This window comes from Odocoileus virginianus, chromosome 3 (genome assembly GCF_023699985.2).
Source record: "Odocoileus virginianus isolate 20LAN1187 ecotype Illinois chromosome 3, Ovbor_1.2, whole genome shotgun sequence".
NCBI classification, from domain to species: domain Eukaryota; kingdom Metazoa; phylum Chordata; class Mammalia; order Artiodactyla; family Cervidae; genus Odocoileus; species Odocoileus virginianus.
Genome location: NC_069676.1, coordinates 16,079,603 through 16,105,219, shown reverse-complemented (window position 1 = coordinate 16,105,219; position 25,617 = coordinate 16,079,603). Strand labels below are relative to the sequence as shown.

The window sequence follows — 25,617 nt, the reverse complement described above, 5'->3', positions numbered from 1 at the left end:
TGGTCCAGGGAGAGGGGGCGAGGAGCCCCAGAATATTTGAAATCCCAGGCAGATCAGATAGGGGCAATCACTGTGCATTTTCCTGGTGCGGTCAGGCAGGGACACACAGGTTCACCTGATTGTCCAGAGGTCTGTAACCTGCTATGCTATGAATGAGACCAGAAGTTAAGGGTAAAGGACAGGCAGATTGTGAAGGAGTGTGATGGTGCTGGGGTGGGGGTGGGAGAAGAGGGCGTAGTTTCAGGCGAGGACAAGGTCGAAAGTGACCACCGCTCCAAGACTGAAGTGAGAACATGAGAACAAGCTAATGCAAAAGCAAGGCAGTTCCCTTCCACCCAGCGATTCCCCTTCTGGGAATCTGCAAACATCTCACCAAATGCATAAATATATTTGGATGAGGACATTCACTGCAACATTGCTGATGAAAGTAAAAAAGGACGAATGAAATGCCCCCAATAAGGAGCTAAGTAAATGCCTCAGGACACATCTGTACAGAGGAATCTCAGGCAGTCAACATAAAAAGATGCAGCAGACACACAGTGTGATAAAGAAAGACACAGACTAAATATCAGATGAAAAGAGCACGTGCAGAAAAGTGGGCATGATACGCCTATGAAAAAGGAATGGAGCGCTGACGCACGCCACGTGGATGGACCTTGAAAACGTGACCGCAAAAGAAGCCAGTCACAAAAGATCCCATTGATGTGAAACGTGCAGAACAGGCAAATCCACTGAGTCAGAGTGGACTAATGGTTGCCAGGGGCTGGGGGAGGGTCATGGGGTTTCTTTTTGGGGTGATGGGATGTTCTAGAAATATCAGTGATGATTGCATAATCCTGCGATGATACTAAAAGCCATGAAATTGTACACTTTACATAGGGGTGAATTTTTATCAGTTACATTTCGATGAAAGAATAAGAAAGTATCAGTGAGGATGTTTTATCTGCATACAAAATTGGAAAGCAACCACACTGAACTTATCATTGGTGGGAAGGGCAGGAGGAGAGAAGAGGAGGAAGCCAGAGGCTCTCTTTCCCCTCTTTATTTTTTAATATGAATTGGATTTTTTCTACAGTGAAAAGATGACTTCCATAATGGAAAAGGGGAAGTAAACAGATTTCCAGGAACTGCCCATAAGGATCCCAAAGTCCCCAGATTGTCCCTCAGGAATTCTGGGATCCAACTGCCCAGAACCAGGCGTGGACACCTGTTCACAAAGTTCAACCGTGATCACTTTAGAAAATGGCAAACATTTGATGTGGGGGGACCTGTGCTTCTCAGATCTTATGAGTGACCTCAAACTGAGAGACTAGGAAGGACTGAAGACGGTCAAGAGCTCAAAGACTGGTCACCTTTTATCATCATTATTATCGCTTTTAGTAGTTGGGATGGGGACTTCCCTGGTGATCCAGTGGTTAAGATTCCGGTTAAGATTCAATGCAGAGGACGTGTATTCGATCCCTGGTCAGAGACCTAAGATCCCACCTTCTGTGGGGCAACCAAGCCCTCGCACCAAAATTAGAGAAGCTTACTCAGCCAATCAATAAATAAAAGGAGTAGGGATGACCTAAAGGTTGTGCCTGACCTCATTTGACACTTTTACCCACACTGTCCAACATGTCCATGCTGGCCACACGTAACTACTGAGTTCTTGAAGTGTGGCCCACCTGAACTGAGACGCGTGCTGGGTGTAAATCACACACTGGATTTCTGAGGCTCAGCCCCCCAGTAAGGATGTGAATTACCTCAATAAAATGGTTTCATATAGATGCTGTGTTTTAAAAAAATAATATTTTGGAGATACTGGGTTAAATAAAAAATGTTATTCAAATTAATTTCACCTGGTTTTACTTTTGAGACCATGGCTACTAGAAAATTTTAAATCACACACAGCTCACATTATGTCTCTGTTGGACAATTGTGATCCAGGGGACTCCTAGGGTAAGTCACCCAACTGTGAAATCACAAATCTCTCACCAGGCCCTATGTTACTAGAAAGTAATAAGCAAAATGATTTCAGAGAATAGTCAGATTTTGATCTAGTAAGAACTAGAGTCAATTCAACAAATTATTTGGTGTTCCACAGAGACATACCTGGTCTCTGTCCTCAGGGGTCTTATACTGTGTGAGAGAGAAAAGTGTTAGCAGCTCAGTCGTGTCCGATTCTTTGGGACCGCATAGACTGTAGCCCACTAGGCTCCTCTGTCCACGGGATTCTCTGGGCAAAGATACTGGAGTGGGTTTCTATTCCCTCCTGCAGGGGATCTTCCTGATCCAGAGATTGAACGTCTCTTGCATTACAGGTGGATTCTTTACCATCTGAGCCACCAGGGAAGAGAGAAAAGGAAACGCACAAATAACTCTATCGGAGCCAAAGGTGACGGGTGCTGACTCCAGGCAGAACTTGGGACGGTAAACCCTGGGGTGGGAAACCTGAGACTGTCCCATACTGGACGCTGCGGGACTAGTGGGACCTTCCCATGCGGGCGGCGGGGTAGGGTGGGGGAGATGGGAGGGTGGGGCAGCTCAAGAGCAGGAACCTTGTGCAGGCAAGTGTGTGTGTCCTGGGGGTGGGGACCAGGAAAAGGGCAGAGAGACTGGGCTGGTTGGAGCAGAGGATGTGGGCTGGGGGCTATTGGGGAAAACAGGCTGTGAACGCACTTGGACTCCATCCTTTATCACAGGGCAGAGGTCAGAAAACCATGGCTCACGCCCAAGGCCAAGTCCAGTCCAGTTGGCTGCCTGGTTTTGTACAGTCCACAAACTAAGAATAAGTTTTACTTAAAAATTTTTTTTAAATTTATTGTTTACTGCTGCATCGAGAGATGTGGGATCTTAGTTTTCCAACCAAGGATTGAACCTGTGTCACCCCTGCAATGGGAGCCCAGAATCTTAACCACTGGACCATCAGTAAAGTCCCTTTACATTTTTTAACGGTCCAAAAAATTTAAAAAAAGGTCAGAGTCAAAATGTTTTGTGGCATATGGAAATGACGTGAAATTTACATTTCAGCGCCCATAAGTGAAGTTTTATTGGCACTTGGCATCCTTCGAAAATGACCAGAACCGCCATAAATAAAATCTGGTTCCAAAGAGTGATGAATGGCCCTATCCCACTGCAGAAAGAAGAGTTCTTTCACAAATTTTGAGTGCCATGTCTTGTGGAGGAAATAAATCTAACTGATGTAAGTATGTTTGTTTCAAATCGACTTTTTAATGGAGTGAAATCTTTGAAAAGCTCCAAAGCAAACAAATATGAATCAAGCCATTGCAATTGGCTTGATGTAAAATTAGGCATTTAAACATCCTCCACGGTGTATGGCATGGGCTTCCGTGGTGGCTCAGTGGTGAAGAATCCGCCTGCAATGCAGGAGACACGGGTTCATTTCCTGTCGGGAAGATCCCCTGGGGGAGGAGTGCCACTGAAGTGGCACCCACTCCAGTATTCTTGCCTGGAGAATCCCATGTACAGAGGAGCCTGGTGGGCTATAGTCCACAAGGTCGCAAAAGAGTCGGACACGACTTAGAGACTAAACAACAACAGCAACTGTGTACGTGGCTCCTGGCTTTAGGACCCAGCAGCAGTTGGGGGGTAAGACTTCGTGTCTCCAGGAAGAGCCCTGCTTTCTGGAAAAGAACAGGACCTGCGATTTTGGCTGGGCCAAAAGGAGAGTCAGTTAGCAGCAGGGGTCTTTGATTAAAATTTCTCTGGGGATTTGGTACAAAACAAAACAAAACAAAAAACTACATATTGAAGGGGCTGAAATGTCAATCTAAGCTGAATCTAAAACACAGGTTGTTGTTATTTCTTTAAATATAAAGTTTACTGATTCTCAAATGTGTAAAACCATCACTATTATTTAATTCCTGAATATTTTTATCATCTCCCAAAGAAACCTTTTATATATTACAAATCACTCCTCATTCCACATCCCCACACTCAAAACCTCCAGTGACCACTAAGTGACTTTGTCTCTGTGGATTTGCTATGCTGGATGGTTCATATAAATGGAATCATATAATATGTGACCTTTTTTTTTTTGCTCTGGCCTCTTTCACTTAGCATAGTGTTTTCAAGAGTCATTCATATTGTAGTATTATCAGTATTTCCTTTGCTTCAATTGGCAAATGGTATTCAAGTATGTGGGTACATGCCATTTGTGTATCCATTCTTCTACAAACAGATGTTTGGGTCATTTTCATATTTGGCTGTTATGAGTAATGTTGTTATGAACACTGTGTACACGTTTTGGTGTAGACATGGGTTGTTTGGGGTACACATTTGGAATGGAAATGCCAGGCCATATGGTAGCTCTATGTTTAACTTTCTGAGGAATTGCCAAACTGAAAAACACAGAGTTTTGAGGGTTACCAAATCGCAGGCAAGGATTTCTAGATTTTGCTCGCTACTCAATGTAGGCCTGAAGAGCTCTCTGGCGCAAGTGTTTGAGTCACTCATGTGTGAAGTACAAAGAGGTGTGGGAAGTGTGGCAGGGACGGCTGTCCCTGTCCCTGGGGGCTCACAACTGAGAATAGAAAATGAGACGCATAAGCCATGATGGCACGTTCATGTAGCACGGGATGTGAAATCTACATGCCCTGGTACTTCTGACTGATTGATCCAGGGGTACCTAACTAGGGGCTGGTTCTACCCCCCAGGGGGCATTTGCCACGTACCGAAGACAAAGTTGTCATCAGGATTTGGGGGCTGGGGTGGGCGCTCTTGTCAGCTGGAGGCCAGGAATGCTCTTCAACATCCTACGAGGCCCAGAACAGCCTCCCCACTGTCCCACCAAGAACAATCGGACCCCAAAGTCAATGGTGATGTGCTGGAGAAACCTGGTCTATTCTTCTGCTTTCCCACTCATTTCACCAATGACCATCTCAAAGGTCCCTGGCGAGAGCGCATCAGAGAAGAGGTAAGTTTTCATCAGCAGAAATGACATTTCAGAGACAGGGGAGACCCAAGTATAAGACCTGTTTTAAGGCATCACAAGCCCATCCAGAGAAGTCGTGAAAGACGGGTAATGAAGAGAAGCGGGATTGGATGGAGACAAATCTTGAACACCGAGCTAAGTGCCATGTGGTTACAAAGACGGGGAGGGGCCAGTCCATCTGTTTGGCTATAGAAAGCAGAGAGAATGTGCCCAACCCCTCCTGCTGACAGAGCCCAGGAGAGCCACGGTGCGGTGGACTGCGAGGGGATGGAGGTAGATGAGGCCTGGGAGCCCAAGGCATGCAGTCTACGTGCAGGATTTGGGAGTGATTCCGAGTGTGCTCACTGCTGCAGGGCTAAGACCACAAAAACCCTCCTTCCAGAACAGCAGGGGAGAGGAAGGTGGGGCTCCTGTGGTCATTAGAGCTACAAGGCCCGGAGAAGCGAGGCCTTGCAGACCCCACATGCTGGAGGGAGGGAGAAGCTTCCCAATCAGAATCTAGGCGGGGTCGCCACATCTTACTTTGCCATCCTGCGGTTTGTTCAGCTAGAAAATTGCTCATTGGTGAGTCTCTTTCGGTCCCTGCAGAGTTTCCCCAAGGAGCACAGTCCAGTCCCAGTGATAAAGGCTCAGTCAGGCATGGACCAAGGCCAGCGATAAATTTGCTTTTTACAGGGCTTCCAGAAATACCTTCTTCTTCTTCAAAAACCAAAAACTCTATTTGGCTGCCCCAGGTCTTAGCTGCAGAATGCAGGTGGGATCTTACTGTGCCCTGTGGGGTTTAGGTCCCTGACCAGGGATGGAACCTGGGACCCCTTCATTGGGAGCTCAGACTCTTAGCCCCTGGACCACCAGGGAAGTCTCCAGAAATAACTCCTATTCATGCCTGCCTGTCATTTTAAGAGTCGGCCTTATTACCATGCCTTGATTTACACAATTGAGGAGCTCTGGAATTATACCCACTTCACGTTTTAACTTCTAGTCAGAATGTCAGTGGCAAATGGCTGCTAGCAATTGAAAATTTCTCTATCACCTTCCCCCCTTATAACTCCCCACATGATGATATATGAATACACTTAAGTGTTTGACTATAAGTGACTCAGATGTTTGATATTTGGGGTCCATAGTACTGGTTGAACAGGTGGAGACCCTAGAAAGCACTAAACACAGAGAAGTCCCCAGGAAGGCGAACTCTTCTAGAAGATGAATAATTCTTTTAAAAATCCAAGCACATGCTTCAAGCTCTTTTCTGTGGGTCTGGAATTCCGAATTTATTTTTTCTCCAGCAGGCTCCATCTGTGCATATTCTGAGAAGGACAGGCGAGGTGGGGAACCTCCGCATGGTGTTTTCTTTGGGTGCTTCCTAGATGGGTGGAGCTGGAACACATTTTTGTGGGCTGTTGATTTTGGGGGGAAATTGCTTCCCAGGCCTTACCCTGCAGGTCACCCTTTGGACAGAAATGTATCCTGGGAACATGGCGCTATCTCCAAAAGATAAACAGTTCACATTTTAAAAATACAAGCATAATTAAGTGTTGCTGTGACTTCAGGAATGGGCTGCTTCTATATCATTAGTGTGATTTCAACAGTTTGCCGAGGAGACAGGCATGCGTGAGCCAAACCTCTTGTCCTTCTCTGGAGACATATCCTTCCCCCTTTTGCTGGGGGGCTGTCCCTGTTGGATCATCTCTCTGGTTTCTGTCAAATCTCACCCTTTGGTGCTCAGACCTTGAGTTGCTTCCTCCTCTGTCTTCAGAGCTCTTTGCCTGGTTCCCCCTGTGCCTGCCAAACCTCCTCCGTCCAGCATGATTCAAGGAGCCAAAATGTGAAAGCAGCCCAAGTGTCCATTGACAGATGAATGGATACACAAATTGTGGTCCATCCAGACAGTGGAATATTATTCAGCCCTAAAGATGAAGGAGACCCTGACACCTGCTACACCTTGGATGAACAATGAGAACATAAAGCTCTGAGAGAGAAACCAACACAAAAGAACAAATGCTGTCTGATTCCACCCATAGAAGGTCTCTCAAGGAGTCAAAGCCATAGCGACAGGAAGTAGATGCTGGGGCCAGGGGCTGGGGGAGGGGGTGGGGAGTCAGTGTTTCATGGGGACCGAGTTTCAGTTTGGCAGATGAGAGAGTTCTGGGGATGGGTGGCGGAGATGGTTGCCCAACAACGTGAATGTGCCTAGTGCCACAGAGCTGTGCACGTAACATGGGTTAAAATGATCAATTTTGTGTCATTGTGTTTTCCTATCATTTTTAAAAAACTGCTTTCCTCTGACTCCTGGCTGGTTTCCTGCTCCTGGAATTTGGATGCTCCTGCCTCTGGCCTTCTCTTCTCACTCTCTGGCTTCTCCCTGAGTGAGCGCATCCGTTTTCATGACTGGAATGGCCAATGACGTGCTGACAGCACCCAGATCCTGACCTCCAGCCTGGACTGCCTCCCTCCCCTCTGGACCCCAAAATCCAGTAGCCTGGCAGAAAACTGCCTGCTCTCCGATGATCCCATGAGTCTCAAGCCAGCCACGCCCATGCCTCAACTCCTTACCCTCCTCCCCACTAGCATTTCCTGGGACCCCCGACTCACTGAAGTGCCTGTTCTGCCTGATCCCCAAAGTCAGACTGGACTTCTCCCAGTTTTTTGTCCCACAAGAAGTCACTGGGCCCTCAGAGCCCCCAGAACCCTGCACCTCTGTCTCCCCAAGCATCCCCGGCGGGTGTAGTCGGCCAGGCCCCTGTCACCCCGGGCTTGGACCACACCAGCCATAATTCTCTATCACCAGCCTCCAGAGGCCTGTCACAGTGAGCCTTCACTTCCAGAAACAGGCCATGGTTGCCGACACCTGCTTTCCTCTCCAGCCTGGTCTCCCCCATTCCCTGTGTTCAGCTTCCAGAAAACACAGTCACGCCACAGCTCTCCCCACCTGTCTGCCTGCACATTAAAGCTCCACTCCAGCCCACCTTCTCCTGGACACCTTTTGTGGCCCCTCCAGGTGAGTGCCTGCCTCCTCTGCCTGCCTCCTACCTGCTGGTCCTTGGAGAGACCTCCAGCCCATCCTTGCTCTGAAGCCGTCACCCTCTCCTAGTTGGCCTTAGTCTCTGTAACCTCACAGGATAATGTTTGACTCAGAGAGCAATCAACAAATGAACGAATGAATGAGTGAGAGATGAAGAAATGGCAGAAGTCCAGAAAGTAGGTCTTCCAGTGAACGACTGGACACCAAGGCTGTGACAGCTACAGGAGGAGGTTAAATCTCCCGAGACCTAATTTATACTTAGAATAGCAGCCAGACTGCTCCCTATGGCCCCTGAGGCCCTCTGTGTCTCCTCTTTTTGCTCACCAGTCATTAGCCACACAGCCACGTTTCTCTGCCCTCACCAGGGCCAGGTGATTCCACCTGCCACAGGACCTTTGCACCTGCTGCCCCCGCCCCCCCGAAGGCTCTCTCTGTGAACTGCACAGGGCTGCTCCCTCTTATCAGTTCAGTCTCAGCTCAACCATCACCTCCTGAAGAGCTTCCCTGGATACCATAGCCCAGTTCTTACACACACACACACACACACACACACACACACACACACACGCACATGCACCCACCTACCCACACACACACACTCACTCACTCACTCAAAGTAACTGCAGAGATCTTAGTAGAAAAAGGCTTACATTATATAGCATATTTGGGCTTCATTACACAGTAAATGACAAATCATCACTATATTGAGCCATAACAAGTAAGTTCTAGGCTTTTAATGGCTTCATAAGGTTTTTTTTTTTCTTTCCATTTTTAAACACGGCATGTGGCAGGTATAATCTAATTCACAGGGTCTGAAATCCAGTTGCTGTATATATCATCGATAGGCTTGGGAAGTCAACTATATTTCTTGGAAAGTCATAGAATTGACCAGAATTAAAAATGAGGTTGCCAGGGCACAAAACCCTGCTTTGAAACATACAAAACTTATGTATCATAAAATAGGAATGCATTTCAGGAAGAAAAGAAGCAAGGCGTAACAAGGAGTAAGGCCAGGCAGCCTGCTCCTAAGGGCCCAAGTCAAGTCCTGGCACGAACACCAGGCCGGTTCTTACCTCTGAACGGCTGATTTCCAGATTTCGACCTGATTGGCACCTAAGCGCCAGTGATAACAGAGAGGGGAAACCAGTTTTTAAACATTCTCATCTGGAGGTTCTGCCAGCTGAGCTGGCTGCTTGGCAAAACCCAACCAAAAGTGTGATGTTTGGGGAGTAATTTCAGATGAACCGATACCCCAACCAAGATGTGAGCTACTTTTCTGGTGACATTTAGTTTTGCCTAGAGCTTCACGCTTGCAGACGCCATATCTGTACCAGAGAATTTCTATGCAATTGAAGGGTATTTCCCAACTTAAAACAGACCGTGTAGGGCTCACCCACTCAATAGAACAAGATGTATTTACTGACTTGTCTCCTCAGCACTTGGTGGTCAGGAAACCAAACTGAAAAATCCATCCCAGGCAGGCCACACTGCTTCTTTGTTTTGTTCTAATAATAAAAATAACAACAGCAATAATAATAGCTACTCTGTCATACACTATTTTGTGCCAGGCCTTGGGCTACACAGTTATAATATTATTTCTAATAACAAAACCATAAAGTGGGGACTGCCCTGGTGGACCAGTGGTTGAGATTTTGCCTTGCAATACAGGGGGTGTGGGTTCGATTCCTGGTTGAGGAGCTAAGATCCCACATGCTGCATGGGGCCAAAAGACCAAAACATAAAACAGAAGCAACTTTGTAACAAATTCAACAAAGACTTTAAAAACAGTCTACATTACAAAAATATTTAAAAAAAAATATGTAAGTGATTACCTCTTTCACCTACGCCAAGCCTTCCCTGAGGTCACTCAGCTAATAAACGCTAACCCCCTTCTCTCCAGGCCCAGAAGCCCACATGTGCAGCATCCAGGCTGGGACTCATACTTCTCCTTCCCTCTTCCCACTGACGTCATTCACCCAATCTGAGCTGTACTGCGTCACATAGAAGGCAAGATATGGTAGTTACGGAGCAGCTCTTCATTTTCACATCAGCTTTCCCATTAGGTGCATGAGAGATCATTTACTCATTCACTTAACAAATATTTATCAAGCGCCCACTCAGTGCCAGAATGATTCTCAGCCCGGGAGATACGGAAGTTCACAAAACACCCAGAGCATCTTGGCATCGAGCTGACGTTCTAACAAGGGAACAGCAATGATAAAATCAATCTATGTAATATATGGGGTGTTAGTGGTAAATGTGAAGGAGAGAGAAAGCCCGGGAGGGAGGGGACAAGGATACCATCACTTGCAAGTTGATGGCCTGGGAAGGTGAGTTTGAGAAAAGGCTTGAAGGCTGTGAGGGAGGAAGCCCCCATATGCCTGGACCAAGAACTTTCCAGGCAGAGGGTTTGAGGTACTCTGGGAAGGCCAGTGACGTTGAAGGCAGGCACATGGGATTGGAGATTAGGCTAAAGAGGGACTGGGCTGAGGGCCCCAGTTGGGGGATGGACTTCGGTTTTTGCTCCAAGTGAGATGGGAGCTGTGGGTGGGTTCTGAGCTGAGGAATACACAACAGGACATGATACAACCCTCGGTGAACGGCTGGAAGCATCTGGACATGAAGTGCTGGAGGCTTAGACCAGGGGCTGATGGTGGAGGTGGCGAGGCAGGGTCAGATTTTAGGTCTTTTTGCTGATGGCTTGAGGGAGAGAAAGATAGAAAGACAGAGACACACACACACAGAAGGCTGGAGGATGACTCCGAAGTATTAGCCTGAGCAGCCGGGAGAAGCTGGCTGATACTCACTAAGGGAGCTGGGAGTCTTCAGAGGAACAGATTGGGGGACTATAAGCCCTTGCCCTTAAACTGCCTCTCAGGGTCGCCAATTTCACCAGCCCTAGCAGCCAACCCACTTGGTGGGCTCTCCCCAGCCCTTCCCCTCATCCTCTGCCCCCACTCCTTATCCCCTTAATTCTGGGTCTTCTCTCAAGTTCTCCCTCTTAGTTTGCCTTTTCTGATAAGAATTCCTTGGTTCATCTTGGGTTCAATGAGGATCTGATGAGGGAGAGTTTCTCTGAGAACCTCCCATGCTTTGAAAAAACGTTTACATTTTACAAATACGTAGGTGTGTAGCGGGGAGCACGTCATTTAAATAAGTGGTTGGAATTAAATAAGTGGTTGGGACTTCCCTGGCAGTCCGGTGGCTTAGACTTCACACTCCCAATGCAGGGCACCTGGGTTCGATCCCTGGTCAGGGAACTAAGATCCCACATGCCACAACTAGGACCTGACACAGCCAGAAAAATAAATAAATATTCTAAAAATAAACAAATCAGTGAACAACCTGCATTAAATAAAAAGAGCCAAATGTACCATAAGATATGGTTCCTCCTGGCCCTGGAATTTTATGAGCAAAACCACCACATGTGACTACCAAAACTGTACATTTAAAATGTTGACTCAATTCTATGATTAATGAAAGTTCAATTCATCAAATATAAATTCATATTAATTAATTTTAAGTCAAATCTGAATTTACAAATTAGATCTAAAGAATGAGAGCCAGATAAGACCCTGGCGTGTGTTATTTCTGGTGACTAGCTCCATCCTGGCAGTGCTTCAGCGATCAACATGGTTAAAAGAAAAATATTAAGGTGATATGTACCCAGCACCCAGAAAGCACTTATCAGCTGAGTTTCAAAGGAATTTTTCTCTTACTGGGTGTCACCAGTAACTCTGTCCCTCTCCTCCTGGACTCCCCTTCTCAGCATCTCAGAGGTTTATCTGAGATGAGAGGAACATACCTTCAGAGTTAAATAAGTCATATGGCTTGGATCACAGGGACAAAGTGTTTCTGAACTAATTTCCTGACCCAAATCAGTTGCAATATCACAGGATCTGGGAATCAGTTATCTTTTCCATCATATATTATGAAATTAAAAAAAAAAAGACTACCCAGTCTCCTTCCATACTCTACCTAGCCTGTTGGTGAAATTAGCAGCAGTAATTAAGGAAATCAAATTCCTTTCCTGGGGTGGGGGTCCCATACGCACTTTTTCTCTGGCCAGAGTAGATGAGTAGCCATTTCTAAGATTATTTTAGAGTCAGTCCAAGACTTTAAACTGGAGTGGGAGAGAGAACAGGTAACCAGCCCCTGGTACTCCCCAGCACAGAGGGTATGGGTCTTCATATAAGCAAACAAATAAATGTTTCAGATTATGAAGCAACAAGATAAAAATGTGTTGCCAATACCTGTGGGCAACAAAGAAAATTGTTATTGCTAATGTTTTCTGTTGTTGTTATTACTATTATTATTTTTTGCTGGGTAAGTCTTCGTTGACATGGAGAGCCTTGCAAAAGGTTTGATATTTTGGATCTGCAGAGATAAAGCTGATTGGGAGGTGGGGGAATCTCATGACAGCCTGCACTGACAGTTAAATGCACAGAGGCACAGAGTAAGAAAATATCTATGGTGGGGACTGCGGGGTGGGGGGTGGGGGATCGGGGAGGCGGGTGGGGGGGGGGGGGGCGGCGCATAATTAAAACACCCAGAAGCCTAGGAATGAGCTCTCTGCGGAAAGGCAGCCCTGGACTTTCGTGCGGCACGCTGCCCTTCTCCCTCATTCCTGCGGGGCAACCAGGAGGTTAAAATTAGGACGATGAACCACCCCCGCCGCCGCCGCCGCCGCCAGAATGGCAGGGGCTGTTGGGCCCCGGGGGCCCTGTAAATAGCCACTAGGATCGGAAACCCAACTTTTCCGAGCACGGCAGCTAGAAAAACCAACGGGGACGAAGCTGGAGGGAGCGCCGCTGGCGTGTCCCGGAGGGGAGGAAAAAAGAATCAAAGAGCATTTGGCGGCGGGGGTTGGGAGGTCGGGATTGGGGAAGAGACTCGGGGGAGGGGGGTCGGGGTGGGGGATGGATTATCACAGACACACACACACACCCAAGCACACGAACAACCCCCGGAGAAAATGCCACCGAGCAGTTTGGGCCACAAACCCTTTACAAAATAATTATTTAAAAAAACAATCCTTTCGGTGAAACTTTTCTTGCTTCTCGATCAGTCCTAACATGGGAGCTGCGGCTGTGCACAGGGGTTTCCTGAGGGGCGCGGAGGGACCGGCGGATCCAGGATCCCCCAAACTGTGGAATGCGGGGTTACCAGGAGAGAGAGCCGAGAAGTGTCCGAGGAGCCCTAAACCCGAGAAACTTTTGGTGAAAAGGTGAGAAACGGGTCTCCGGGAAGCCCGATTCTCAGGAGTTTGTGGTCAAAAAGCGAAGAGGGGAGCGGTTCTTCCTCTAGACCAGTGCACCGACTTCGGGTTTTAAAAGTGAGGATAGGGTTACAGAGAACCCTCAGATTCAGAATTTGGAGGCGAGGTCGAAACGAGGTGAGAACGAATGCTTTAGACCTTCTCAATTCAGCGATTTGAGTTTAGGAGTGAGAGAAGTGACTCCGGGCGCCCCAATTTCAAAAATTAGGGGAATTAACAGGAAGAGCCCCCAAGCGCCTTCAGTTCAAGGAGTTTAAATGTCAGAGTTCGACAGGCGTTGCCGAGGCGTCCCCCAATTCGGGGTTTGAGGGAAAGAGACAAGGGTCCTCGGGCGTCCCCAGCTTAAAGATTTGGGGAGTCAGAGTGCGAAGGAGTTCCCCAAGAGTCCCACATTCAGGGAGTTTGAAGGTAAAAGTTTGAGAGGGGTTCTCAGGGCGCCCCCAACTCGGGGGGTTTGAGGGTGACAGTCAAAGACAGCTCCCCTGGAGCCCCCAACTCAGAAAGTTTTGAAAAAAGTGAGACGATGGGTCCTCACCTCTCCCTGACTTTGGTTAAAAGGAAAAGGGGGACACCCCCGGGCACCCCAAACTCAGCTGCGACTTCGGGACTGGGGGTGAAGAGGGAGGTCCCGCGGGCGCGCCATCTCGGACGTTTAGGGTGAACGGCAGGGACAGCGCTGCCCGCCCCTCGACCCCCGATTGGGATCCCCGCCGCCCCCCGCACTCTCTGGCCGGGCAGAGCCCGGGGCGGTCGCATCGGTCACCTGGAGTTCGGGCCGGGAGTTCGGGCAACGGCTCCCGCGGCGGCGGTGGCGGCTGCTGCGTGTTGGTCCCCGTTGGTAAGTAACAGTCTCCACGGCTACAGTCTCTATGGCGGCGGCGGTGGCGGCGGCGGCCGCTCCTCCTCCGGCTCCCGGCGCCCGCCCGCCTGCCTGCCTCGCGCCGCCTGCCCTCCTGCCGCGACGGGGCGGGGCGTTGTTATCGGCAACGGTTACCAGGCTCCGCGCCCCACCCCCTCAACGGCCCGCCCATGGCCGCCTCCAACGGGCGCAATGAGGGCGGGGCGCAAGACTTTGAGGCTCACCATTGGCTCTGTGCAGTGCCTGTCAGCGGACATAAAGAGGGCCGCGGCTCGACCAACCGCCGCGAAGAGGGGCGGGGCTTGGCGGGAGGCGCGCGCTGCGAAGGAGGGTTGGAAGGCCGGAGGCGCGCGCGGACGCGGTGCTGGTGGCGCAGCTCCCGTAAGGCCGAGTTTTGGGGACCCAGACGCCTACTGCCGGGCGTCCTGGTACAGTCTGGACCCGGGGTCAGCAGAATCCGATCCGCAAGCCAGATGACTTATATTCATGACCCACGAGCTGGGAATTTTAATATACATTTAAGTGGTAAAACACTGCAGATGATGACTGCGGCCCTGAAATTAAAAGACGCTTACTCCTTGGAAGGAAAGTTATGACCAACCTAGATAGCATATTAAAAAGCAGAGACATTACTTTGCCAACAAAGGTCCGTCTGGTCAAGGCTATGGTTTTTCCAGTGGTCATGTATGGATGTGAGAGTTGGACTGTGAAGAAAGCTGAGCGCCGAAAAATTGATGCTTTTGAACTATGGTGTTGGAGAAGACTCTTGAGAGTCCCTTGGACTGCAAGGAGATCCAACCAGTCCATCCTGAAGGAGATCAGTCCTGGGTGTTCATTGGAAGGACTGATGCTGAAGCTGAAACTCCAATACTTTGGCCACCTCATGCGAAGAGTTGACTCATTGGAAAAGATCCTGATGCTGGGGGGCGGATTGGGGGCAGGAGGAGAAGGGGACGACAGAGGTAGAGATGGCTGGATGGCATCACCAACTCGATGGGCATGAATTTGAGTAAACTCTCGGAGTCTGTGATGGACAGGGAGGCCTGGCGTGCTTCGATTCATGGGGTTGCAAAGAGTTGGACACAACTGAGCGACTGAACTGAAGTGGTAAAAACAATTAAAAGGATCTTTGGTAGCATGTGGAAACTATATGAAAGTCTATTTTATTTTACTGAATCCAGTATTTTCAACTCCTTTAAGGGTCAACAGATTAAGATCTGTGGGGCAAACTCCACCAGCCCCGTGCCTATAAAGTTTTATCAGTACACAGCTTCCCTATTTGCTTAAGCGAGGGGTCCCCAACCTCGGGGATCTAACCCCTGATGATCTGAGGTGGAGCTGGCTTAATAATAATAGAAATAAAGTGCACCATGAATGTAGTGCGCTTGAATCATCCGGAAACCATTCCTCCCCTCCCAGTCTGAGGAAAAAATTTCTTTCGTGAAACCTGTCCTCAGGACACGGAAAGTTGTCCCACAGAGTTGGATACCAGACACTTGAGTATTTGCACAAAGATGGGATGACATAAGCAAAGTCTAAAATATTTACTATTTGATAACTTCACAGAAAATGTTTGCCAACCTTTCCCCCTCCTCCCTACCCCCAGGTAGTAGGTTCAGTTTTTTTTGGCATCGCTGCTTGGCATAAGAGATACTAGATCCGCAACCACAGATTGAACCCATGCCCCACACCCGCCTTGGTAGTGCGAAAACTTAACCACTGGACTGCTAGGAAGTCCCAGGAGGTTCAACTTTTGAATGGGACAAACAAGACACCCTGGTAGAGTTTGGGTTTTTTTTTTGGGGGGGGGTGGTGATTGACACTAACAAAAGGTAAACATAAATAGTTATTTGGAAGAAGGGGGTGGAATTCTAGGAGAAAAAGCTTGTTCTGAGAAAAGGCAGGCAGGGCAATTTAAGGGAAGGTTAGATTTCATTCATTCATTGGACAAACGTATTAGTCAATACTGACTAAACTGTCCTTATATGCCAGAAAGTACCCTTAAGCATTTTTCATGTACTAACTCAGTTAAGACAGTATATTAAAAAGCAGGACATCATTTTGCCAACAAAAATCTGTACGGTCAAAGCTGTGGTTTTTCCAGGAGTCATGTATGGATGTGACAGTTTGACCACAAAGAAAAATCAATGCTTTCGAGTTGTGGTGCTGGAGAAGAATCTTGAGAGTCCGTTGGACTGCAAGATCAAACCAGTGAACCTTAAAGGAAATCAACCCTGAATACTCATTGGCAGGACTGATGCTGAAGCTGAAGCTGAAGCTCCACTACTTTGGCTATCTGATATGAAGAGCCTATTCATTGGAAAAGACCCTAATGCTAGGAAAGATTGAAGGCAAAAGAAGAAGAGGGTGGCAGAGGATGAGGTGGTTGCATGGCATCACTGACTCAATGGACATGAATTTGAACAAACTTTGGGAGACAGTGAAAGACAGGGAGGCCTAGGGTGCTGCAGTCCATGGGGTCAAAAAGAGTAAGACATGACTTATCAACAAAACAATCATCAGTTAAAACACACAATCTCATCCTGAGAGAGACTGCACTGTCTTCATTTTACAGATCAGAGAACAGAGGCTGGGGGGAAAAATGAGTAAATTAGCATGAAGCAGCTTGTAAGGGCTTCCAGCGCCAGCAGTCTGATGCCCAATCCCACACTCTTGACCACTAGATGAGTAGTTTTCAAACATTTTTGACCACAAAGCATAGCAGGAAATATATTTTACTCAGAGGCCCAGTCCACATCAACACACATATCATGAAAACATTTTCATGACATGATGCTTTAGTTAATGCTGATTTTTTTCTACTTTGTTTTAATGAAAATGCTGATGGGGACTTGATAAGATGATTTCGCCAAGTTCTAATGGGTTGCTCTTTGCAGTGTTTCACATGATGGATTTTTTTTTTTTTTTTGGCTGTGCTGCATCTTCATTGCTGCATTCAGGCTTTCTCTAGTTGCAGTGCAGAAGCTTCTCATTGTGGTGGCCTCTCTAGTTGGGAAGTATGGGCTCTAGGTCCACAGGCTTCAGTAGTTGCAGCACGTGAGCACAGTAGTTGTGGCTCATGGGCTGGAGAGGACAGGCTCAGCAGTTGTGGTGCACAGGCTTAGTTGTTCCGAGGCATGTGGGACTGTCTCGGACCAGAGATCAAACTGGTGGCCCTTCCATCGCAAAGCAGATCCTTAACCACTGGACCACCAGGGAAGCCCATGTGATGGAATTTTAAACCTAAGACTGTAGGGATCAATTTCTGTCCTTCAATGATTAATCAAAAATATTTCTTAAGTGCTTACTATTTGCCAGGCATGGCTGCAGGTTCTAAGGACACAAGTCCCACACTTATAGAAAAAACAATAGGGTAGTAGCTTGCAGGGTGAGTAGGTGGGGCTTGTTTTGGATGGAACGGCCAGGGATGGCCTCTCAAGTGTGGCCAAACCAGGATAGTTTGATTACGGGGTTTCCCACAACATGGGGCTTTCAGTGCTAAATTTTGGGAATTCCCAGACAAAGTGGGAAGAGTTGGCCACTCTCAGCCTCTCTGAGGGGGTGACATTTCGGCCCAGGTCAGAATAATGAGGAAGAGTAAAGGAACATTTCAGGAATTCAAAATCCCTGGGATGGAAACTTGGGTGGAAGAAACAAAAAGCAGGTCCCTGGGTGTGGCTGGAGCAGGGTAAATGGGGAGGGTGCGAGTGGGTGGGGAGTGGTGAGTCAGGGGATGGAGGGGGTCACTTAAGATTTCATTTTGTTGTTGTTGAGTTGCTAAGTTGTGTCCTACTCTTTGCCACCCCATGGACTGCAGCACACCAGGCTTCCCTGTGCTTCACTATCACCCAGAGTTTGCTCAAACTCATGTCCATTAAGTCAGTGATGCCATCCAACCACCTCATCCTCTGCCAGTCCCTTATTCTCCTGCCTTCATCTTTCCCAGCATCAGGGTCTTTTCCAATGAGCCAGCTCTTTGCATCAGGTAGCCAAAGTACTGGAGCTTCAGCTTCAGTCCTTCCACTGAATGTTCAGGGTTGGTTTCCTTTAGGATTGGCTGGTTTGATCTCCTTTGTCCAAGGGACTCTCAAGAGTCTTCTCCAGCACCACAATTTGAAAATATCAGTTCTTCGGTGCTCAGCCTTCTTTATGGTTCAACTCTCACATCACTACATGACTGGAAAATCATAACTTTGACTATACGGACCTTTGAATATGGAAAATGGCCCTCGTCAGACTTGGAAGCCATCAGAGGGTTTTAAGTGGGAGTGGGGCAGATGGACAGTCAGTTCTCTACATACAAACATTCAAACTGTGAACTTGCAGAGATGCAAACGTGCATCTGGTTCCAACAAGGAACCAAAACCTGTGTCATCAACATCAGGCAAGCGTGAAATTGAAGCCTGCCCTCCATCTCCTATTGACGATGATCCTTCAGCTCTCCCATCTCCCACCTCCTCCGGTCAGTAACTCTTCTTGCCTGTTCACTCAATGCCTGTTGAACTGTACGACTGTACTTTTCAAGGTACTGTACCATAAGATTTAAAATATTTTCTTTACTTTTTGTGTTTGTTTTTATGTATTTGTGTGAAACATGTTATAAATCTATGACAGCACAGTACTATGTAGCCAGTTGTGTTAGCTGGGTACCTAGGCTAACTTTGTTGGATGTAGGAACCAACTGGACTTGCAAATGCGCTTTTGGAATGGACTGCGTTTGTATGCAGGACACTTAACTCTACTGCAGTTTGTGGTTTGTGATTTTAAAACCTCACTGCATGGGGAATAGACTGTAGGAGACAAGACAGACACAGAACCTGGGAGTCTGTTACCGTCCCCCTGGACTTAAAAGCATGGTGGCTTGGATTAGGAACCTGGTAGCAGAGGTGAAGATGGGTCAGTGGATTCAGTGTACATTTTGGAGAACATTCTGATGGACGTGAGGAGGTTAGGGGAAAGGTTTTAGAGTGGGACAGCAGTGCTCTGGAGACACATTCTACAGTTCATTCTGCTATAACTCTTGATTTGAGAGTGCGAACTTGTCTCAACATGATGCCATATTTTCAGCACTGTTTATATATTTCTTGCCCCAATTAATAGCTGCAAAACTCCACTATCTCGAAGAAGAAATCATAAGGGAACTTAGAAAATACTTTGAGATGACTGAAAATGAAATACAACATACAAAAATTTATGAGATCCAGTTAAAGTAGAAGAAAATTGATAGCTGTAATCATCTATGCTAAAGAAAAAAAAGAGAGAAGGACCTCAGTCAATAATCTAGCTATCCACCCTAAGAAACTGGAAAATAAGAGTAAATTGAAACTAAAGCTAGCCAAAAGAATGAAATAATAAAGATTAGAGTGGGAGTAAATGAAGTTGAGAATAGAAAATCAAGACAGATTTATTAAAACCACAAGTAGCTTCTTGGAAAAGATCAAATAGGTTGATAAAACTTTAACTAGACTGATCAAGATAAAAAGAAGATTCAAATTACTAAAGTCAGGAATGAAAAAAGGGACATTACAAGCAACATTACAGAAATACAAAAATTAAAAAATAATACTATAAACAATTGCATATCAACAAATTAGATACCCTGGATGAAATGGGGGATATTCTTAGAAAGATGCAAATTACCTAAACTGATTCAAGAAGAAACAGAGAACTGAATGAATCTTTAACAAGTAAAGAAATTGAATTAGTATTAAAAAAACAAAAACAAAGAAAAACCCAGGCCCAATGGCTCCACTGATGAATTCTATGAAATGTCTAAAGATTTAAACATTTAGCCTTCACAGACTTTTCTTAAAACTATGAGAGGAGAGAAAACTCCATGAGGCCATTCTAACATTCTCTGAGGCCAGTATTAGCCTGATACCAAAACCAGACAAGGACACCACAAGAAAAGAAAACTCATGACCAAGATTTCTTATGAACACAGATGCAAAAATCCCCAACAAACTACTGGGAAACCAAATCTGGAAACATATTAAAAAGATTTATACACCATGATCAAATGGAATCTGTCCCAAGAATGCAAGCTTGGTTGGCCTAATATTTAAAAAAAAAAAAAAACAAACCATTCATTTTAGTAGAATAAAGGACAAAAATGACATGATCATCCCAACAGCTTCAGAAAAAGCATTTCACAAAATCCAACACTTTTTCATGACAAACTAGGAATAGAGGAGACCCTCAAGCTGATAAAAGACATGCAAAAAAATGCCACAGATAATAATACTTAATGGTGAAAAGTCAAATGCTTTCCCCATAACATCAGGAACAAGACAAGGATATCTTCTCTCAACATTTCTATTCAACATTGTGCTGGATGAGATAGCCAGGGTAATTAGGCAAGAAAAAAAATATAAAAGGCACCCAGATTGGAAACAAAGCAAGAAAACTATCCCTTTTTGCAGATGACACCATCTTGTATGTAGAAACCCCCAGGAACCCATTGTGTGTGCATGCTCAGTCGCTTCGGTTTGTCTGACTCTTGGTGACCCTACAGACTGTAGCCTGCCAGGCCCCTCCTTCCATGGGATTTCCCAGCAAGAACACTGGAGTGGGTTGCTGTGCCCTCCTCCAGGGGATCTTTCTGACCCAGGGATCAAACTCGTGTCTCCTGCATAAGAATTTGATTTATAATAACACCAAAAAGAACAAAAGACTTAGGAATGAATTTAACTAAAGAAGCCAAGACTTATACAATGATAACTAAAAACAAAACAAAAACCAAAATCCAAAAAACACAACAGCATTGAAAGAAATTAAAGAACCACATAAAGGATATCCCATGTCCATGGATCAGAAGATTTCATGTTAAGATGCTAATATTCTCCAAACTGACCTACACACTGAATGTACTCTCTCTCAAAATCCAGCTGGGTTTTGTTGTTGTTGTTGTAGAAATTTAGAAGCTCATTCTAAATTTCATAAAGCAATGCAAGGAACCCAGAATAACCCAAACAGTCTTGAAAAAGAAGAACAAAGTCAGAAGACTTATACTTCCAAATTTTAAAACTTACTACAAAGCTCCAGTTGTGGTACTGGCATAAAGCTAAACATGTAGATAAGTGGAACTGTACTGAGAATCCAGAAATAAACTTGCACACTTATGATCAATTGATCTTTTGACAAGCATGCCAAGATTATTAATAGGGAAAGAATAGGTCTCGCCAACAAATGGCGCTGGTTGGCTTATTAGCTCCTGGGAGAAGTCTAAAGTCTCTGGAGATAAAATAACTGAGCTCCACCTGCCCCTGTCAGCCTGTAGAAGGCTGCTTGTTTGAAAGTTACCACGAACTTCAAGATGGCAACAGCACAGCAATAAATCAGGTACAAGAGATCTCGTCAAGTTCCCCTGGATACAAGCCACCGACCCTGCCCCATCTTGGTGGGTGGGCTGCCACCTATCTTTCCCTTTACCCCACCAAACTCGCAACACTGACCTCCCCTTCCTCTTTCCCTGGTCCCTAGGAATTCAGGCCCCATGGCCTGCTGAACCTCCGTGGAGGGAAGCCAGGAGACGCTCCGGGACAAGATCTAAAGTTCCCCCATGCCAGCTCTCTGAGCTCATCTAGTTCCTGAGAAATGCACACCTCTTCCCAAACAAACCCGCTGTTTGCGAGCCCATCCTGATTTAGCAGCAAGTTGCCTTGGCTCAGCTGCCAAAACAACCAGCCCACCTCTTGCCCTGCAGCTTCTGCCAGGAAGCGGACACCAGTCCAGCACGCCTCCCTGGAAGAGCAGCATCACCCACTCCCTGCTCCCAGGGGTTCTCCCTGGAGCCCAGACATGCCCTTCAAGCACGCCCACTGACCACCATTCTCCATACCAGAGGAAGGGGTAACCAGAACCCTCTGTGCACCCAGCCCTCAGCACCCGGATATTTTTTGCCCAAGACATCCTTTTAAAAAGTTAAGTAATGCCATTTGCAGCAACATCGATGGACCTGTAAAGAGTCAAACTAAGGGAATCAAGTCAAATACTGTATGATATCCCTTATATGTGGAATCTAAAAATAATGATAAAAATGAGTTTATTTACAAAACAAAAAGAGACTCAGACTTAGAGATTGAACTTATGCTTACCAGGGGTGAAGCGGGAGAGGGACAGATTGGGAGTTTCAGATGACAAGTACACACTACTGCGTTTGAAATAATAACCAACAAGGACTTATTGTTGTGGCTGTTGTTCAGTTGCTAAGCCTTGTCCAATTCTTTGCAAACCCATGGACTGCTTCTCTGCCCTCCACTATCTCCCAGAGTTTGCTCAAATTCATGTCCATTGGATCAGTGATGCTACCTAACCATCTTATCCTCTGCCACCTACTGTATAGCACAGCGAACTCTGCTCAACACCCTGTAATAACCTAAATAGGAGAATAATTTGAAAAAGAATAGATGCATGTATGTGTATCACTGACTCACTTTGCTGTACCCCTGAAACGGTCACCACATGGTTAATCACCTCTGTGTATGTGTGCGCAGTCCCCCGGTTGTGTCTGATTATTTGCGACCCTATGGACTGTGGCCTGCCAGGCTCCTCTGTCTATGGAAATTTTCAGGCAAGAATACTGGAGTGGGTTGCCATTTCCTCCTCCAGGGAATCTCTGATATAAAATAGAAATTAAAAATAAATAAAAGTTCTCTTCCAGTGTCTGCTCTTGCCCTTCTGTACCCTCTGGGTTGGTGACTAGCCTGTAGAGTTGGGATCCTCTTTCTCAGTTATTTCCTCTGAAAACATTCCCGTTGGGCTGGCGCCTCCCTGGAGAATTCCAGAACCTTCGTGTCTTGGGGCTGCAGCTGTAACTGCAGTTTCCAGCCCTGTTTGATTTGCTTTTCCATGTGTTGCCTCTCCCTGTGTCCTCTAGTCTAAATAAATTCCCTTAGATCAGGGACCTCTTCTATCTACTCTCAATCCTGTACTCTAAATCAGAGCTTTGGGGGGTGGGGTGCGGGTGGGGGCTCTTTCCTGGCGGTCCAGTGGCTAAGACTACGAGCTCCCAATGCAGGGGGCCCAGGTTCCATCCCTGGTCGATGAACTAAGATCCCACATGACTCAGAGTAACCGATTGGGTGCATCACAACTACTGAAGCTCGCACGCCTAAAGCTCATGCTCTGCAACAGGAGAAGCCTGCACACCACAGCTAGAGAGTGGCACCAGCTGACTCCAAGTAGAGAAAGCTCGTGCACAGCAACGAAGATCCGGCACAGCCAAAAAAATATAAAAGATCCTGCGTGCTTCAGATAAGACCCGATAAGTAAGTAAGTAAGTAAATAAATAAATATTTAAATTTAATAAATAATTTAATAATAAATTTAAAATTTAAAATTAAATTTTAATAAATAAATTTAAATAAATATAAATACATATATATTTTTTAAGCATAGATTTTTTTTTTAAAGCAACAGTGACTGCCCCACAGGGGACTTTTGGCAATGTCTGGGGACATTTTGGCGGCCACCGTTACGGGGTGCCATTGGCATCGAGTATATAGATAAGAGATGAGGAATGCGGCTCAACAACCCCAACAGTTCACAGAAAGGCCCCCACCACAGAGAATTTATCTGGCCTCAGATGCCAACAATGGCCTGACTAGGAAACCTGCCATTAAAGTACGAGGGGAAAGGATTGAGTCTGATCCTGGTCTGCACCGTGCAGCAGAATGAACTCTCAGTGGGTTAAACCCTGTAAACCTGGGTGCTACCCACCACCCACTCCCAGCATCTGTGAATTACCTCCTCTCTCCCTCTCCACTCAGTTTGTGTACTGAAATGTGTGCAGCATTCTAGGACATCCAGAGGTCAGATGGTCACAGAACACAGATTATCTTGTGGGGGAAGGTCCATGGAACTCCCTAACCCAGGGGTCCTCATCTGGGATGATTCTGCCCCCCAGATGGAGACATTTATGATGTCACAACTGGGGGAGGGAGCGCGACCGGCATTTGGCCAGTAGAAGCAGGGCAAGCCGCACCCCTACAATGCACAGGGTGGCACCACAGAGAATGATCTGGTCCCAAAGGCAGCAGCGCTAAGCCTGACAAACCTTGGTCTAGAATTGGGCTTGGAACAATTGGGCTTCCTCAGTAAATCACTGTTGAAAACATGGATGGTGGAATACCAGGCCTGTAGGTGACAATTTCTTGCTGAATCTATCTCAAAGTTTTCTTTTTTTAGTTTGAGATAAAATATACATAAACCACTTGTAAGAATGAAGTTCAGTGGCCCTAAGTACATTCATATTTTTATGCAATTCTCCACCACCCATCTCCATAACTTTAAGAAAAATTATTATTATTACTTTTTTGGCCACCATGCATGGCCACTTCCTTCATCTACTTCCTGTCTCTGTGGATCTGACTCCCTCAGGGACCTCACATAAGTGGAATCAAACAGTATATCTCCTTTGGTAACTGGCTTATTTCACTGAGCATCATGTCCTTGAAGTTTATCCATGCTGCAGTGTGTGTCAGAATCTCCTTCCTTTTAAAGGCTGAATAATGTTCCATTGTGTGGATGGATCACATTTTATCCTTTCATCCATCAACAAACACTTGAGTGGCTTCCACCTATGACTCAGGCCTGCTAATGAGCAAGGGTGTGCAAATATCTCATCAAGACGCTGCTTTCAAGTCCTTTGTTGCCTGAAATCTCTTGAGGCAAGATGGGCAGAAACCTCACAGAATGCTTCCATTAGGAAAACACAGGTGAAAAAAAGAATGCAATTCTGTGCATGTATGAAGGCGTTTAAGCCTCTGATTCTAATCCAGGAAAGATATGGAAGGGAGATTAAACCAGTCAACCCTAAAGGAAATCAACTTTGAATATTCACTGGAAGGACTGATGCTGAAGCTGAAGCTCCAATACTTCGGTCATCTGATTCGAAGAACCAACTCATTGGAAAAGACCCCGATGCTGGGAAAGATTGAGGACAAGAGGAGAAGGGGACCACAGAGGATGAAATGGTTGGATGGCATCACTGACTCAATGGACATGAGTTTGAACAAACGTCGGGAGAGAGTGAAGGACAGGGAAGCCTGGCATGCTGCAGTCCATGGGGTCTCAAAGACTCAGACACGACTTAGCGACTGAACAATGAACCTGGAAGGGTTCCTCTAGGATTCATGCTTAGCCTTTAAGTTTGGTCACTGCGGGCGTCCCCACACCACCTGATTGGGTTATCCGCATGATGAGGTTATCGGCTTGATGGGATTAGCAGGCGCTATATATAAGAAGGCGCTGCCTTCAGTTCGGAGTAGGTTACTTCGACTAGGCCTGCAGGGGGATTTCGATTCCAGTTTAGGCGGCTGCGCAGGCGCAGACTTGGCACAGGCGGTCTCAAACTGATCGCCGACCCAGCTCGGCCTTGGGATAGCTTTTCCCAGGATCGGTTGTATACCGGGTTTAGGGTCCGCGATCGAGGCCAGAGACCCGACACCTCGAGGGCGGCCTCCGCGGGACCGAGGGACGTGCACCCCGAGGGAAGTGTAAAAAAAGAGGTTCTGGCCGGA

At 46.6% G+C, this 25,617-nt stretch overlaps 1 protein-coding gene across 5 annotated transcripts in view; it reads right to left on the bottom strand.

The window, feature by feature from the left end:
• RFX2 (regulatory factor X2) overlaps nt 1-23,915 on the bottom strand; it is a 99,355-nt gene extending 75,440 nt beyond the window's left edge. For 3 of the 5 annotated variants that reach the window (XM_020916804.2, XM_020916807.2, XM_020916806.2), the window contains exon 1: nt 14,000-14,150. The gene's annotated coding sequence lies outside the window, so the exon portion shown is untranslated. Of the gene's footprint in view, nt 1-13,999; nt 14,152-23,842 lie in introns of those variants that run through there. The other 2 variants (XM_070464860.1, XM_020916805.2) reach the window with 2 other exon arrangements.
• Nucleotides 23,916-25,617: the final 1,702 nt, after the last annotated feature.